The 12,062-nt window shown below is 41.6% G+C and overlaps 1 pseudogene; it reads right to left on the bottom strand.

Annotated features, from left to right (window-relative positions):
* Positions 1-11,487: 11,487 nt before the first annotated feature.
* On the bottom strand, positions 11,488-11,738 carry LOC110311139 (anaphase-promoting complex subunit CDC26 pseudogene; annotated as a pseudogene).
* Positions 11,739-12,062: the final 324 nt, after the last annotated feature.

Below are 12,062 nucleotides of genomic sequence, written 5' to 3'. Positions count from 1 at the left end.
TCTTGTCAAGCTGACAGTCAACACTAACCATCACAGATGGCTCACCTACCTGATGCTCAAACATTTCACTTCTAAACCATGACCATCCACCCCTTGTCCCTATAGGTTATGACCATCTCATAGTGCAAAAATGTATTCAAGTCCAATTTCAAAAGTTCCCATAACCTTCACCAGTTCCAACAATGTTTAACCATCCAAAGTCCAAATCTTATCTAAGACTCAAGGCAACCCCTTGACTGGGATGTCCTATGAAAGAAGAAATAAGCTACACACTTCCAATAGACCGTGTCAATGGATAAAATCCCAACCAGTTCCAACAATGTTTAACCATCCAAAGTCCAAATCTTATCTAAGACTCAAGGCAACCCCTTGACTGGGATGTCCTATGAAAGAAGAAATAAGCTACACACTTCCAATAGACCGTGTCAATGGATAAAATCCCAACTCCATAAAAATAAAAAAATAGGGGCATAGCAAGAAAAGGTCAGCCTAAACCCAGCAATGACAAGCACCAAATCATGCAGGTCCATGTTTGTCATCTGGGGCTTGTGGTGGGATTATCTAGAACCCAAAGGGTGTGAGGATTCCTGCCTTTCTAGCTCTGAATCCTGCACCACACATAATCTCTCTCTTGGACTAGCTCTGCTCCATACCTACAGCTTTCTGCAGCAGATGTCCCATGGCCCTGGCATCTCTGACATCCTGGGGTTTCTAAACTTAAACCTGACCTTCCCAGCTTTACACAATTATAGACTCTGAAGCTGATGAGCATCGCCTGGCCCCAGTGACCTTCAGGAACATTGGTACAGACTATCGTGGCCCCCCTCATCCTTAACCCTTTCATGCCTGTGAAACTAATATGACATGTACAATATTTTCAAGTCCTGCTGCCAGCTTGAGATGTAGTTTGACCCCTTTGGATTACATTGCCTTTGAGGGCTGGTCCCTAGAGAATATTCACCAAGTTGATTGTTTCTTAGAGGGTTTTGGAGGAAGTCCCTCCAACAGCACTGTTCCCTTAAACTCTTCCTTTAAAGGCATGTGCAGCTGCACAAGATGGAAACTTTAATGGGTGGGATCTTGCCCTCAAGCCCCCTATTCTATTGCCCCAGTGCAAAATGAGACCTTTCTGTTCCCAGGGCCCAGATCTTGAGCAATTGCAGCTACTTCCTCAGTTTCTGTACTAAATGGAACTTTAAACTCACCCCCCTCAGCCCACAAGCTGTATTTTTCCTCTTTCTGCTCCATCCACCGCTCCTCTCACTAAGAGTGGAAAGCAGAAACCATGATACAAACCTTAGTGTCATTCTTTCTAGACGTTTCCTTCTCCCAACAAATCAGCCCACTCGAGTCCTTAGGACTCAGGGAGAATGCAGCCAGAGTCTCTGCCGTAATATACCATGAATTTTCTCTCGCCAATGGGTCCCTTGCTCCTCTTTGAAACCCCACGAGCCGGATCCCTCTTTTAGGCATTGTCTCTCTGAATTGGTCTGTTCTAGCTGAAGTTCCAAGCTATTCCACCCTTTCCAAAGGTCTAAGACCCATAGGTCTATCACAGCAACAAACAACAGGTGCACTACTTAGTAGCAATTCCATTGCCTTCTGCTTTCTCTTGCTTACAATAGTTACTCTCTTTGTAAAAAAAATTTGGGAGAGTTGGTTTTGGGGATAGGGTTTCTCTGTGTAGCTCTGGGCTATCCTGGAATTCGCTCTGTAAATAAGGCTGGCCTTAAACTCAGTGATCCACCTGCCTCTGCCTCCTGAGTGCTGAGATTGAAGACCTGTGCCACCACCGCTTTTTTTTTTAACAATTTAGATTGATAAATCTAGTTTCAGAATTCTTTACTGCTCTACTTAAGTTTATCATTTCCCCTCCCCTAAAAACTGCCTTAACTGCATCTAAAAGGTATACTGCACAGAATTTCCCTTATCACTCACTTCAAAATATTTTCTAAAGCTCCTTATGATTTCTTGTATTAACCATGGGATTTTTATAATTTTCATATTTTGTGTCATATAAACATTTAGAGATTTCAGACTGTTGTGTTTAGTTTTCCAAGGCCTAGCTTAACTATGCTGTGACCACACACACACAATTTGCGCGCATTCCAGCCTTTGGTTTTGTTCTGACTTCTTTGTGGTTCAATATATGATCAAATGTTTTCATGTATTCTTTATAGACTTGGAAGGGAAATGCACACTACAGTCACTGGAAAGTGTGTTCTCCATGTGGCCCTATGGTACTACATGAGCCATATAGTAATTATATCTGTCAAGTGTCTGTATTTTTACTGGGGTTTGATATTGTTATTCTATACATATCTAAGAGAAGTTTCTTTATTACAGAGGGGTTTTTGTTTGTTTGTTTATTGGTTGGTTGGTTGGTTGGTTTTGTTTTGCTTTTCGAGACAGGGTTTCTCTGTATAGCCCTGGCTGTCCTGGAACTCACTCTGTAGACCAGGCTGGCCTCGAACTCAGAAATCCACCTGCCTCTGCCTCCCAAGTGCTGGAATTAAAGGCGTATGTCACCACTGCCCGGCTACAGAGTATTTTAAATTAAAATATATTTATTTTATATTTATTTTATATTTATATATCATTTTCTCCCTTCCTTTTCCCTCTTACAATCCTTCTTTTGTACCTCACCCTGTCACTGCCAGTCTCTCTCTCTCTCTCTCTATATATATATATATATATATACACACGCATATATATACATACACACACATATATGTATATATATACATATACATATATATATATATATATATATATATATATATATATATATATATATATATAAATTAGGCTAGTTCTGCTCCTTGCCTGTAGCTTTCTGCAGCATATTTCCCATGGCTCTGGCATCTCTGATATCCTGGAGTCTCTATTTGAACTTCATCTTCTCAATTTTACACTCACATATGTGTATATATGGGATTTCAGCACTGACTATTTGGTATTAGTGGCCAATCTGAGGGCCCTTTCCTGGGGAAGACCATTTCTCCACTCTCAATATTCCCTAGCTTTGTGTAGTTCTTTTTCTAAGGATGGAGCCCTATGAGATTTCTCCCTTCCATGTTAATATATTTGCTGGTGTTGAGCTTCTTCCAGTCTTGTTTAGGCAGACACATTGTTAAGGTACCATGGGGAATACCTCCCTGCCATTTCTAGGAGATACAATCTCACAGCAGACTTCCTGTTCTTGTGGTTGTTACAATCTCCCCACCCCTCTTCCTCTCTGATTCCTGAGCCTTAGATACAGGAACTGTGTGGCAGATAAATCAGCGGGGCTGCTCACCACAAGGTCATCTGTTCTCTTACATTTTGATCCACTGTGGTTTTCTCTTAATGGTCTCTGTCTGTTACAAAGGGACATTTCTATAGTGAGGGGTGAGACATATACTTATCTCTGGGTATAAGAATACATATTTAGGGGGTTGGAGAGATGACTCAGAGGTTAAGAGCTCTTTCCAGAGGTCCTGAATTCAATTTCCAGCAAGCACATGGTGGCCCCAAATCATCTATAATGAGACCCAATTCCCTCTTCTGATGTGCATGAAGACAGAGTACTCATACACATAAAATCTATGAATAAATACATCTAAAAGGGGGGCAGTCTGTAACCCTCTGAAACTGTAACTTCAAAGAAAATACATATTTAGAATGTAGTTGGCAATTGTGCTGTTGTAGTAAAGCAGCGTTTGTATGTTTTCCTCCAAGAGCCATGATTTCACTAGCCTTGAAATCCTGGCTAAGTTTTCTGATACCAGATATGATCTCCTTGTTAAGCAAGCAGTAAGTCCAATTAGAGTGCTGTTGTAGACAACCAAGCTATGTGAGCCACTATTGCACCCTTAGGGATGGCATGCTGTGCTGGTCACCTCGGTTCATAGGCATCATAACTGGGCATAAGTATGCGTTTGCTTCCTCCTTTGGCAGCGTGTGTGTCACATCATGGTGCCATGAAACCTGGTTCTGAGAGAGAGAGAGAGAGAGATCTTTCTGGCTCTGGGTTTGATATTTTCCAGTCCATCCATTTACCATGATTCCATGACTTCATTTTTCATGACAGCTAAATACTATTACATAGTGCACATATACTGCATTTTTATTTTCCATTTGTCAGTTGAAGGACATTTAGGTTGTACTATTGTGAATGCAGTGGCAGTGAACCCGCCTGGGCGAGGATCTGTGGGGTAGAATGTCCAGTCCCTTGGGCATATGCCAAGGCGTGGTGATAGATTGGTTTTTAGCTTTTCCACGGTTCTCCATACTGATCTCCACAGTAGCTAACCAGTTTGCAATCTCCCCGAGTTAATGAGAATTCCCTTCTCCCCGGAGTCTTCTCTGGTGTTTGCTGTTGGTTGTTTTGTTTATCTTTGCCATTCCGAGTAGGGCAAGATGAGATTTCAAAGTTGTTTTTATTTTCATTTTCCTAAATGCTAGTACCAATGAACATTTTTTTGAAATATTTTTAAACCATTTTTATTTCTCTGTGAGAAGTTTTTTAATCTACCATAAATTGTGGTCCTAAATTATGGATCTCTTCATCATTACAATTACATCAATTTCTGACTTTGTATATATTGAGAAAATGCAATTGGGTACATTTAAATTTTAACTTATACTTTCCTGATGATTTGAGTCTTTTGCTATTATGGAGTCATCCTCAACACAGCCAGTAATTCTTGTGCCTTAAATCCTACTTTGTGGTGTTAATTAACGATATATCTTTAATTGGGTAGCATTTGTATGCCATAGACAAAAATAGCAGCACCGAGTAGGGGAAGAGGATGCAAAATCCTGGCCTTGATCAGGAAGCTATCTGCAGTTGATACCTTCTGAGAAAAGGAAAAGTACTTTTCTTCAATGGAGTATCTCTGGGCACATCCACCACACTCCAGGGTAGTCCCCTGCCCACGAATACGTGACCAACACAAAACAGACTCCATGTTTCATGAACTTTACTGATTTGTTTATTTGTTTGTTTGTTTAGTCTTATTGGGTTTTTGTTTTGATTTTTATATCTTGTTTTTTTTTTAAAGTAGATTGCTTTGTGATTTATTTATTTATTTTTTTAATATTTTTATTACATATTTTCCTCAATTACATTTCCAATGCTATCCCAAAAGTCCCCCATAGCGCCCCCCACTTCCCTACCCACCCATTCCCATTCTTTTGGCCCTGGCATTCCCCTATATTGGGGCATATAAAGTTTGCAAGTCCAATGGGCCTCTCTTTCCATTGATGGCCGACTAGGCCATCTTTCGATACATATGCAGCTAGAGACAAGAGCTCCGGGGTTCTGGTTAGTACATCATGTTGTTCCAACAATAGGGTTGCAGATATATCTTGTTTTTTTGGGGGGGTTGGTTTTTTTGGTTTTGGTTTTTGTTTGGATTTTAGGTTTTTTGTTTTTTGTTTTTTTCGGGGAGAGATAGTGAAAGAACATGAAGTTGGTTGGCTACTAAGGTGGAGAGCATCTGGAAGAGGGGAAATAATACCATCAAACTATATTATGTGAAATTGCTTTTAATTAAAAAGCACTTGGATGCTGTGTCCTTTTTATTTTTTAGACCTTTACTTTAACTTACCAGTATTTTTATGTTTTACATATGTCTAACACTTAATCTTGCCATTTATAAATCTAAACATTCATTTTACTCTACTCATTGTAATTACTAGTGTATATCTGATTAAATCTATCATTTTAATTAGAACTTATTTATCCCACCTGTTATATACATATTTTTCTCTTCCTTCCTGCCTTCTTTTCGATTGTTCTCCAGTCTTCCAGATTTTTTTGTTCTTTATTATGTGTAAAATAAAACATCCTGTCTCTATTAAAGGCTGCTGTACACATTAAAACATGCAAAGTTAAACTTTAAATATCTTCAGTTAAAGACCATGTCTTTTTATAAAACAGTCCAAAGAACAGTTTAATACTATTTACACCACTAGCCCACATATCCTTTTGCCATATATTTCAGTTTTTAACACACACACTATTATTTTAGATTACTTTCGCCTTTGGACTTGGCCACCCTGTTTCTTTCTACACTGTAAGCTTGTCTCTGACATCACTACTGTCTGAAAAATATGCAGGAGAATTCGGTTTGGTGAAGACCAGCTATAGGAAGATGCCCTTTATTTTAATGCATTTAACCTTGTCTGTAGAGAATAAAAGTTCGTGTTGGCAATTATCTCCCCTGTATTAAAAATATCCCCCTGTCCTCTAGCTTCCCTTGATATCTGGGACTCAGCTGTCAGATTATTGCTGTTTTAAAAGCATAGTTTTTTAATTTAAAAATTTTTTTTATACAGAAATGGGTGCTCACAGTCATCTATAGGATGGAACACAGGGCCCCCAATGGAGGAGCTAGAGAAAGTACCCAAGGAGCTGAAGGGGTCTGCAACCCTATAGATGGAACAACAATATGAACTAACTAGTACCCCCAGAGCTCGTGTCTCTAGCTGCATATGTAGCAGAAGATGGCCTAGTTGGCCATCATTGGGAAGAGAGGCCCCTTGGTCTTGCAAACTTTATATGCCCCACCCAGTACAGGGCCAAGAAGTGGGAGTGGGTGGGTAGGGGAGCAGGGCCCGAGGATGGTATAGGGAACTTTCGGGATAGCATTTGAAATGTAAATAAAGAAAATATCTAATAAAAACTGCAGTATTGTATGCAGTCCCCCAACTAAAACTGTCATAAATTTAAAAGTTTAGATTAGTCCACTCCACGAGCGCAGTGGACTTCTAAAGTATACTTCCTTAATTCCTCACTCTTAACTTCTATAGCCATATTGATTCTTTTAGCAATTGGTAAGTAGTAAATATTTCCAACTGCGTTGAATATCATGAATCACCTCACATGTTATTAATAAAGCATGATATTGTTTATGATTTTAAAAAAAGCAAAGTTTTTCTCTCTGGCTCTTTTCAAATCTTTTCTTTGTCTTTAGAGTCCTAAACTTTTCAGTGTTATTAGATCTCTATGTAGATTTCTCTTTGTTTATAATATACACAGGTCATTCACTTTGAGTCAATATGGTGTCTCTTTTCCATTGTCAGTAAGGACTTTTAGTATGTCTTAGATATTATTTCTCTTTCTACTAAAACAGTTTAAAGTGTTTTGGAACTTCCCATGTTATCCTCCTTTATAAATTTTAAAGATTTATCTGCTGTGTGTGTATGTATGCGTGCATATGCATGGGTGCATACATACTTCCTGTTCCTGTTGATGTTTCTTAGCCCATTTGATGTACTATAACTCAATGCCATTGTGGTAGTTTGAATAGGTTTGGTCCCTATAGACTCATGCGTTTGAATGCCCATGGGGAGTGGCACTATTAGGAGTTGTGGACTTGTTGAAGTAGGTTTGGCCTTGCTGGAAAAGTATGTTACTGTGGAGGTAGACGTTGAGGTCTCCTATACGCAAGCTATGCCCAGTGTGGCACACAGTCTTCTTCTGCTGCCTTCAGATAAATATATAGAACTCTCAGCTCCTTCTCCAGTACTATGTCAGCCTGGATGCTGCCATGCTTCCCACCGTGATGATAATAGACTAAACCTCTGAAACTGTAAGTCAGCACCAATTAAATGTTAGCCTTTATAAAAGTTGCCTTGGTCATGGTGTCTCTTCACAGTAATAGAAATCGTAACTAAGACAACTATAAACTAGATGGGTTACAAACAACTGCGAGGAGCAGGTACAGCCGCCACCCAAAGATGGCGCCCAGGACGGCTGCCAGGTCTTATGACCTGTGCCTGACTTCCTCATTACCTCAGACTTAGCCACATCCAAGCCGCCTGCACTGTGCCTCGTCACCTTACCTGAGGTGTCGTCACTTGCTGTGAACCAATGGACTGCCGTTATGTGACTGGGGTGATTGGGAGGAGTCAGTAGGGTATTTAAGGGGCACCCCAGGGTTGTTGGGAGGAGGGGGATTCCCATTCCTGCATTGCAATGTGAAGTGTTCCTGAATAAACCTGCTTGAAGAAGGACAATGTGGTGTTGCGTCTTTCCTGCTGGTCGGGGTGGATGCAACAAACAACAGAAACATATTCTTCACATTTCTGGAAACTAGGACACCTAAGAGCAAGGTCTTCATTCAACATCTGATGTCAGCCTTCTCCTAGTTCATAGATGACCAACTTCTCACGACAGAGGGGAGAACAAAGGATTTCTCTAAACTTCTATTTGTAAGGGCATGGAATCTTCCTCATGTGGTTTCTTTCTTCATAACACAGTCACCTTCCAAAGTCCCCTTTAAATATTGCTGCTCTAGAGATAGATTCTCAACTTATGAATGTGAGCAACACGAAAGTCAAGGTATATGCAATGGTGTCAGCATTTGGAGGCTGATTATGGGATGGAGCCCCTGGTATGGCAGTCTCTAGATAGTCCATCCTTTCCTCTATGCTCCAAACTTTGTCTCTGTTACTCCTTCCATGGGTGTTTTGTTCCCAATTCTAAGAAGGGGCAAAGTATCGACTATGCCAGGGCCTAGCAAACACAGAAATGGATGCTCATAGTCAGCTATTTGATGGATCACAGGGCCCCCAATGGAGGAGCTAGAGAAAGTACTCAAGAAGCTGCAACCCTATAGGTAGAACAACAATATGAACTAACCAGTACCCCCTGGAGCTCGTGTCTCTAGCTGCATATGTATCAGAAGATAGCCTAGTTGGCCATCAGTGGAAAGAGAGGCCCATTGGTCGTGCAAACTTTATATGCCTCAATATAGGGGAATGCCAGGGCCAAAAAGTAGGAGTGGGGGGGTAGTGGGGGGGAGTGGGGGGGACTTTTGGGATAGCACTAGAAATGTAAATGAAATAAATACCTAATTTTTTTTAAAAAGTCAAGGTGTACAGACACAGCTGCTTTATTTGGACAATGACAGATGCCCAAAATCCAGGTGAAAATGTCCAAAATCCAAGTGAAAATGTCTTTGAATCATGCTTCCTCTTTGCTTATGGCTGTCTTGGACTTTGTGGGCTCAGAATTTTTGAAATACTTAGTTTAGAATGAAAATTCCTTCTTCTGGAGTGGAGAGGACCCACACCCAGACCAAGATTATGGATAGCAATACATGGCTGATGCAAGGGATAGGAACCTCAGCTGTAGCTCCAGGGGATGAGTTGTTTCTGGGTCTTCTTTTCCCCATGGAGATAATACTCAAATTTCACCAGCATATTTTCCCCTGTGTTATTCTTCTTCTTTTTTTTTTTCTCCAAGCCTTACTTCATTTTTACTGTGCACTGATTATATTACACCTGAAGGCTTCAGGAAAATGAAAGGTCACTCTTCTGAATAAAGTGACTAACCTCCTGGGTGTTGGTAGTCCAAAAACAAACAGATCCTAAGGAACACAAGATTGATGCATATAATTTAGGTATGTCCAAAATAGATTAGCAATTGCAGTAAGTCCTGGTCTACTAATGAATAATTGTCTCATTCTGTTAATAAGAAAGCATAGAAAATCTTGGAAACTTGAAAATAGAAAATTTCCTCTCCCCCCATACACTGCTTTCTTAAAGACTCAGCTGAGAACACTTAGAGAGCAATGTAGTTTGAGGCCATTAGAAGCATGGGATTGGAAAGCAGGAGGCCCCACAGCTTCCACTTCGTGGCTGAGCTCTGGTTCATATCTGCAAATTCAGAAAGGTGTGCCCTCTCAGGAACTAAGAGAATCCACACAAATCACTCAGCACTCTCATACAGCCTTCTGCATGACAGCTGTCAGTACAAAAGGCAAGACATGCGGGAGGCACAAAAACAACTGTGGGAAATCCTACTGGGGAATTGCAGTGAAGGACTAAGGCAGGCAGATCCTTTTCTTTGCTTCCTTTACCCCCTGGAAGGCCTTTGCAGGCTGCAATAATAAAGAGTCTTATGTACAGCCTGTGTCTTGGGGGTTTTATTGTGTTCTAAGACAGGAAGATAACAGGACTTAGGAGTCATCAATAAAACTAGAATAAAGGTTTTGTAGAAAAGCTTGGAGTAGAAGAGGGAACTATACATTCCCCTCTGTCTCTACCTTCCCATTCACATCACTCACGAACTATCCAAAAATCCTGGGTAAATCCCAGCTAAGGAGTTTCTTTGAAACTTGATTCCAGATGTTCTGGCTTCCACAGCTGGTGGTTCTGTTCCTGGGTTTTGTGGTAAAAATAGGGCATGGTGCGAAAGTATCCAGAGTAGCTCTCAGATGTGTGCTGCACAAGTGAAGTCCCAAGTGACTGCTGCACAAGTGAAGTCCCAAGTCACTGTTAGAGCTGCTTGCGCTTGGGCCCCCTGTGTAAAGCCTTCTTAGAAGTGGATTTGATTCTGACAATTTGATCATTTGAATCCAATCTCCACGAGGGCAGGGATCTCTGTTTGGTTTCCTTTGTTTTTGTTTTTGTTTTTGTTTTGACATTTTGAGACAGAGTTTTACTCTGTAGCCCAGACTAGCCTTTAACTCTTTGAGATTCCTACTTCAGCCTCCCAAGTGCTGGATTGCAGCCTGAGCACACTCATCTGGGATCTCTGTTGTTTGAAGGATGGTCAGCAGACAGTGAATAAACAAGTTAAGTCAGCCCAGGGGATCAACTGCAAGGGTTTGGGGTCTGGGGTCTTTTTGTAAAGACAAGGAGAATTATGTCACTTGTAGCAGTTACCTGTCAGAGCTTGGGATTAGCAGTGCTACTATCTTTAAGGACGTCTCACATTTTTTCCAAAAAAATAAATTTATTTTTAAAAACAAAAACCAGGTAAGCCTTCTGTGCTCCAATTTTCCAGGAACAAGCCAGAATTTGGCTTCCAGCCTATCAGAAAGGTTGGACAGAAGCAATTTCACACAGAAGTCACCCCTCCCTGCAGGAGACAGAAAACCTTCTGCTTGGTTGTGTGAGATCCCAACTTAGAGCGTTTCTCCCTGGAAGGTAAAGCCCCTGGATGTTCCCCAAGCTTGTTTTCCCTGATCTTTAAAAATATAGCTAGAAAGAAGCTCTTTGTTCTCTATAGCCAGCAAAAGACCTTTTTGTTTCTATACTGTACAACCGAAGATGCCTGCCTTCCTGTGCCAAGGACATGGAGATAGACACCTGAGAGGAGGTTACAGTTCACCCCCACCCCCTCATCAGAAAGGAGCTTTAGCCAACTCTCCTCCCAACTCCTCCCAACTCTCCTCCCAACTCCTCCCAATTCTTCAGCTAGCTGTTAAAAGCCCCCTACTGTCACCACTCGGGGTCGAACTCCCCTGCCCTGCAAGGTGGAGGGACTTCGTCCTCAGCTAGCTGATAATAAAACCTCTTGCAGTTTGCATCAGGTGTGGTTTTCTCTTGGGACACTGGGGTGCTGGCCAGCTCATCCCGGGACTTGAGCAGAGGCCCAGCATCGGGGGTCTTACAGTTGCACACACTTAATTCTCTAAATCTGGTTGGTACTTCTGTCATTGTATTCTGTCCCAGGGGTCTAGCATGCAAGAGAATCCATCTCTAAAATTAAAAGTTTCCGAACTGAGATGTGCGGTTGTTGCTCTTGAGTTGGGGCTTATAACCAATTCGATCATTAATCATTTGTTCCCAGATTTTGGGGTCACTGCTGAGCCCAGCAGCTCCTTCTCCATCGCTGGTTCCTACACCTTCCACATCTTCCTTCTGCTTCTTATGTGCCTCCGGTCCTTCCGAATGCTCTCAAACTCCTCAATGTCCTCGAGCTTGAGCTCCAGGTGGGTTGGTTTCCGTCGCAGCATACTGAAGTCACCCAGGACTTCAGGGGAGCCAGAGCCTGTGAGCTGGGGGCTGGTGAAATGTCAGGAGAGGAAAAGCTGTGGGTGCCAAGCCTCAGCTACAAGCAGATGAATCAATTCACAGGGACCAACAGGATCTAAGGGTCCTCAATGGGTAAATCATTCATTAATCAGATGCTTCCTGTGCTGAGATTAAAGTCACTATCGAAATCTCTTTTCAGGCCTCTGCTGTTCCCCAGAACCTCAACTCCCACCAAGACTCCATTGCTGCGCAGCCCGAACTACACCTCCCCTGTGTTATTCTTTGTCTTTGTGTTAAAATTTAAG

Source organism: Mus caroli, unplaced genomic scaffold, assembly GCF_978045245.1.
Source record: "Mus caroli unplaced genomic scaffold, Mus_caroli_1 scaffold_17, whole genome shotgun sequence".
Lineage (NCBI taxonomy): Eukaryota > Metazoa > Chordata > Mammalia > Rodentia > Muridae > Mus > Mus caroli.
Note: the sequence above shows the minus strand (reverse complement) of the source record. Positions and strands in the feature narration are given on the sequence as shown.